Raw genomic sequence first — 6,373 nt, 5'->3', positions numbered from 1 at the left:
GAAACATGAAACCCAGGGGTGAGATGCTACCACTTCGGCCCGGTTCTATAGAACCTGTAGCTGTGAAGAGCTTCTGACACTGAACCGGTTTGGTGTTTGGCCCACCCGCCTGCCCGGGCTCTAGGCTGTCCTTTATTCCCTCCTTTTCCCTCCTCAGCTGCTTTGCACAGCACGTCTGAGGTTGAAAAAGCAGGAAACAAGAGGATTTTCAAACATTGCGCATCCAAACGCAGCGCTTTGTCAGCTGTCCAGGCAGCACAGCTGATAATTTCTTGCAAACACCGCACACACACCTGTTATGATTGTCCGCAGTGCAGAGAACTGGCAAATCACTCCATTGGCTGGAGCCTCCCCTCCCTGCCCACTTACTCCTTTACCTGGCATGCGAGCCATCCAACTTGCCTGGTTTGGTAAGTTGCTATTTTTCCTTCCCCCACCCGCCCCAACTATCAGCTGTTCTGCTCTGCTGGGAGATTTAGATTATCTAGAAAGCAGGAAATACTTGGATTTCTTGCTTTTTATCTAATCTAAAAGCAGAGCTGAACCTTCCTTAGGACTGAAGCTTTTCAGTGCAGACTCAGGTAGCCGATTGCAGATAGATAAATAGAGTTAATTTTGTGAGTTTGCTTGCAAGCAAATTTTATGTGACAGTCTCAGGCAGCAGATTGAAGAATGGTAAATCTCTAAGTGAATCTGTGATTCTGTGAGCAACTTAATCTGCCTGCCTGCTTTGCCTGCTTTTGGGTAAAAATTGCTCATATATATATATATATATATATATATATATATATATATACATATACATATACATATACATATACATATACATATACATATAAATTAACATATACATGTATATATATATATATATATATATATATATATATATATATATATATATATATATATATATATATATATATATATCAATATTTACATACATGGTGTGTTGTGAGTTAATTTTGTGAGTTTGTTTGCAAGAAAATTTTATGTGACAGACTCAGATAGCCGATTGCGGATAGATAGACCTCTAAGTGAATCTGTGATTCTGTGAGCAATTCAATCCGCCTGCCTGCTTTGCCTGCTTTTGGGTAAAAGTTGCTCTTTTTTTATAAAATAATCAATGTTTACATAAATATTTATAATATTTACATACAAGCCATGCCCATCCAGTCATATGACCCCCAAGCCATGCCCAGTCAGCAAGCTATGCCCATCTAATCACATGACTACCAAGCCACACCCACAAATTACACCACACCTGCAGAACCAGTTGTTAAGAAATTTGAATCCCACGCCTGATGAAACCTGTCAGGTAACCTGGGGCCAGTCATTGCTTCTCAGCTCTAGGAAGCAGGCAACAATAAACCATGTTTGAAAACCTTCCCAAACAACCTGGAGGGACCTTTCCAGGCAGTTACTAGGAGTCAATACTGACTTGAAGGTATGCACATAACAAAAACAATAAATCTTATAGAATGTAGTGGAATTGAGGCCTGATTAAATCTCCTTAGGATACCGTAAATTATAATACAGAGGACAGAGAATTGTGATATTTTCCCTTTCCTGTGAAGCTGCAATAAGAAACCTTTTTTGATTTAGGTACAAAATTGCAAGAGAGGACCAATAATTCAGAAAAAAAGAATACTTAAAAACTGTTCATACCTGTTGTCAAAGTCTACCTGGTTACACTCTAATATTTCATAAAGTACAAGTGATTGGTTGACTTGGGAACTGGGTACTTAGACAACTCTTTGTTACAATTAGGCCATTGTCAGGGTTCCAATTCAAGGTTGAATCATTTGAAGGCCATTTTGAGAAGCCTCTGATTAGGAGTAAAGGATTAAACTAACCTACGATATGCAATGTTCCCCTCCCAAGGATATCCCTAAAGATAATGCACATAACTTTGTGTGTGAGATGAGAGAATGTATACAAAGGCAGAGAAAGAGATGTGGAATGTTGAGTTTGGGAATTCTGTAAGAATCTGCCTTAAAATCGAATGCAGGGTACTGTACTTTAGTTTTCTGTTAAATCTGTACAATTTGAATGTTCAGTCTGTACATTTGTAAATAAAAGCCTAGTGTGACATTCTGAGAAGTCTTTTGTTATCTTTTTCCAAACAAGAGAGAAACATGGATATCTGTTGTATGGACTATATCAGCGCTCAAACCAGTAGGGAAAGTATATCGGTACAGTGCATGCTCAGATTTAAAATATTCCCATATGTTTAATCACATAGTTTGAAATGTCTACAAATCTATAATGCTTTTCTTCTTGTTGGAAGAATTATCCTTCTGGGTTCAGTTCCAAGTGGGGAAAAAGACAATGGAAACATGGGGCTGTTTGAAAAGATGTTTAATAGTGGACAGGACCACATGGCTTGGAGCTCCAAAGGAAGATGATCACATGCTTCAAGGTGAGGGAAAAGAGAAGGAAGAAGGCTGAAAGTGCCTGGTTTTATACCCTCTGTTGAGATTTGAATTTGAGCTTGTATGTTGATTGGTTGCCAGACTCCTATGGGGCCATGCAGGGGCAACTCTGTAGGCTGTCCTGAGTTCCAGGCTTGGTTGAGCCTTGTTGGATGATGATGCAATGAAAAGGACTTTGGGCAATTGCTATAGCTTTATCTGGAGAATTTTGTTATGTAAAATATTCTGGCCCAGGCCTTAATGGCCCACCCATTAACAAAGCGGGTGAGTTTCTGCTTCTGAGTTTCTACTCTTTTTAGGGGAAATAGTCTGCCTTTTTAATATTTCCTAGGATATTTCAATTTTCTAGGAGAGGGATGGATGCTAACTTCCTACACTCCCAGAAAAAGTAAATGTGGACCATTGGCTTGCACGGTCAAAAGAAAATAAGGAAGTTTATTCTTTGAGGAGGTTAGAATGACCCAGGGATGGGCTTCAAAAATTTTAGCAATGGGTTCTCTGCCCGGTCACTGGGTGGGCATGACCGTAGTGGCCGTGCCCTAATTGGCCTCCTGCACCATGGTGTGGGTGGGTGTTTTTGCCTTCCCCAGACTCCAGAGGCTCTCTGGTAGCCAGAAATGGGCCCATTTACGGCCTTCTCAAACTTCCAGGAGGCCCGTTTTTCAGCCTTCCCGAGCCTCCCTGCACACCCTGCATGTACCTGCATCCAAAATGGGCTGTGTGGGAGTGGGATTTGGGGATTCTCCGAATTGTGCAGAATCTTAGCTAGAACCCCTGCAAACTCCCAGCAGCCCGCCCCTGGAATGACCTAAAGTTTATTTCTTTTCCTTGTGCTGAAGTTTTAAAGATCTGGTTCAGGGAACTTTTACCTCTTTGCTTTATATTATGGTATTGCAATGATTGATTTTCTATTCATTCCATGTAAATGAATGAAGAGAGGGTGGTTCTCTTTTTGATCCTAATTTTGAGGATGTAATTATGTAAATACACTTGAAAATAAAATGAAAATTCAAAGACTGGGAGGAGAAGGGTGGATTGATTTAGGCATGGAGAGTAAAAGAAAGCTGCTATTCTAATTTTCAGATTAAGGTGTTTGTTGAAAATGCTGTCTAGAGATATTCATAGTAAGGAAGGAGTGCTCTTTCTTTTAAAACATTTAATATTCAAGTCATGCTTGTAGTATATGTTTCAGCATGTGCCAAGTACTATACTCAGTTCTTTCTTCTTCTTTTTGCTTCAGGGTATGTAGTAGGGATATCTTGCCGTGCACAGCAACTTCTAAAATATTAAACATGAGTTTCATTCATTAAATAAAAAATAACAGAATTAAATAATAATTTAATGATCCTGCATTTAAAAATGGCATCTCTCCCTTCAGAAGCAACTGTTGAGGATGGGAATTTCATATGTGTTAGCTGTGCAGTCCTAAAAAAAATTGAAAAATCATCAGAGAAAAGGGTATAATGAAAAAGAACTGCCACATAGGCAGAAAAAGAAAGGCAAGGTGTGAGTCAGGTCATGGCAGGCACTACCAATCCAGCTGGAAACATATGGTGGTGACTTGTTTGTAGTTACCATGTCCAAAACTGTAACAGTAACAGAATTGAAGGGACTTTGGAGGTCATATGGTAGTCCAACTTTCGCAGAAGGCCTATACTATTTCTAATAGTGATAGTGCAGTGGTTGGAATGCACTATTGCAAGCTAATTCTGCTGATTGCCAACTGCCAGCAATTCAGCAATTCAAGTCTCACTGGTGCAGGCTTCCATCCTTCCAAGGTTGGTAAAATGAGGTCCTAGATTGTTGGGGGCAATATGTTGACTCTGTAAACAGTTTAGAGAGGGCTGTAAAGCACTATGAAGCAGTATATAAGTCTAAGTGCTGTTGCTATTCCAGTCTCTTTAAAAGCTTCCAATGTTGGGCCATCCACAATTTCTGAAGGCAATTTGTTCCATTGGTTAATTGTTATTACTGTTAGGAATTTTCACTTTAGTGCTAGGTTGTTTCTCTGAATTGCATTGTCTTTCCTATTACCAGGGAATGCTGTTTGTGGCATAGGAAACCTAATCAAAGTCTTCCCTACCCGATGAAGGAACTCTGATGACACAGTGATTAAAGTTCAGCATTGCGGGCAAACTTCCCCTACAGCCAAGAGTTCAATTCTGATAAGGCTTGAAGTTGACCCATCCTTCCATCCTTCCAAGGTTGGTAACATCAGGACCCAGATTGTTGGTGGCAATATGCAAATAATGCTTACATTATAAACTGCCCAGACAGTGCTGTCAAGCACTATGGGGTAGTATATAAGTCCAAATGCTATTGCTATGAAAAGATGACTTGGAAATCTCAATTTACCAAATTTATGATAGACAGAAAATGTCAATATCTATGGCACAGCCTTAACTATGAAGGAAGGAACTAAATATTGAAAATTTGAAAGCATGAATTTGTATCATCTAGGTTATGGTGAGTGCAGGTGAAAGCAAGAATTTTGTGAGTCGGGCAATATTGTATGTCAAGCTGTAATGAATGGTGCTAATGAAAGTAGTGGAGGTGAGTTTAGGAGGAAACTTATAGAATATCCTGAATTCCAAAATAAAAATTATTCTGCTAGGTGCCCCCCAAAATTGTTCCAAATAGGTGATTTAAAGGTAAGTCTCTTCTTACCTACATGTGGAAAAGGAATAAAAGTATGACAGATTGGATTGCTTATACTGAATGGCTGAAAAATCAGTGAAACACACAAAAGAGTAATAAGAGGCTCTGAATATGAGAAGACCATTATTTAAAGCTCTCATGAAAAGATCTTTCTAAAAAATGGATATGGAAGAAAAAAATGTGAAAGAAAAGAGTGAAAGCACAATACCTGCAGTGAGAATCCTGGATGGATGGTTGGTTGGACAGATAGAAATAGAAAATAAACATAAGGAAACAGAATGCAGAAGCTACTTGAAACAAAATAAAAAGCATAACAATACAATGGGCCATAAAACTGTATAAAGTTACACTCAGGTGTGGGATTCTACCAGTTCGCACCTATTTGCTAGAACCAGTTGTTAACATTCTAAGCAGTTTGGAGAACTGGTTGTTAGAACAAATTATTGGCCTAATCCTGTAAGGAAGGCAGGAAGGAAACATTCTGGTGTTGCTTACAGAAACTGCCCCTCCGTCAACCCTTATTACATTCTTGGGCAGGACTAGACTTCCTGTCTCAGGAACTTCTCTGGAGTTTTTCCCCCTCCTTTGCTGGTACTTTGCTGGTGTGGAGTGACCATTCAAAGTTACAGTGGCACTGAAAAAAGTTACTTATGACCATTTTTCACACTTACGACTGTTGCAACATCCCCACAGTCATGAGAGGCCAGGCAAGGAGATGCATATCTCAGTGTGAGTGATATTGAGTTGGCTATGCCCAACCAATGACATGACCACTAAGCCATGTCCACTCAGTCACATGATCACCAAGCCATGTGCACCAACTAAGCCATGCTCACAGAAAAGGTTGTTGAAAAATTTGAATCCCACCCCTGGTTACACTAATAGGAAATATGAAAAAGATCTTTGGTAAACTAATGAAGTGCAAGCAGATGTAGAATGAGAAAAAACAGATCTAAGAGAATTATGGAATTGTGCAAAAAAATGAAAGATAGATATTGCATAACAGGTTTAGAAAGAAGAATACTATTGTCAGGACAGTAGTCAAAGAGAAGAAGAACTGGATAAGATTAAATTTGATGGTAATAAGATATTGCTTTGGAAGTAGATGGAAAGGAATAAATTAGAAGCTCTCAAAAGTGTGAATGGGATTTTTAAAAAGGGATTGAATTATTCAGAATGAAATTGATGTGTGATAATCCTGGCATGAATATTGTAGAGATTTGTGAAATGGGAGACAGCAACATGTAAAGAATCAATTGAAACAAAAGCTAAACATAATAGCT

This window comes from Pseudonaja textilis, chromosome 3, assembly GCF_049901715.1.
Source record: "Pseudonaja textilis isolate UNSWEBS1 chromosome 3, rPseTex1.2, whole genome shotgun sequence".
Lineage (NCBI taxonomy): Eukaryota > Metazoa > Chordata > Lepidosauria > Squamata > Elapidae > Pseudonaja > Pseudonaja textilis.
This window is presented reverse-complemented; position numbering follows the sequence as displayed.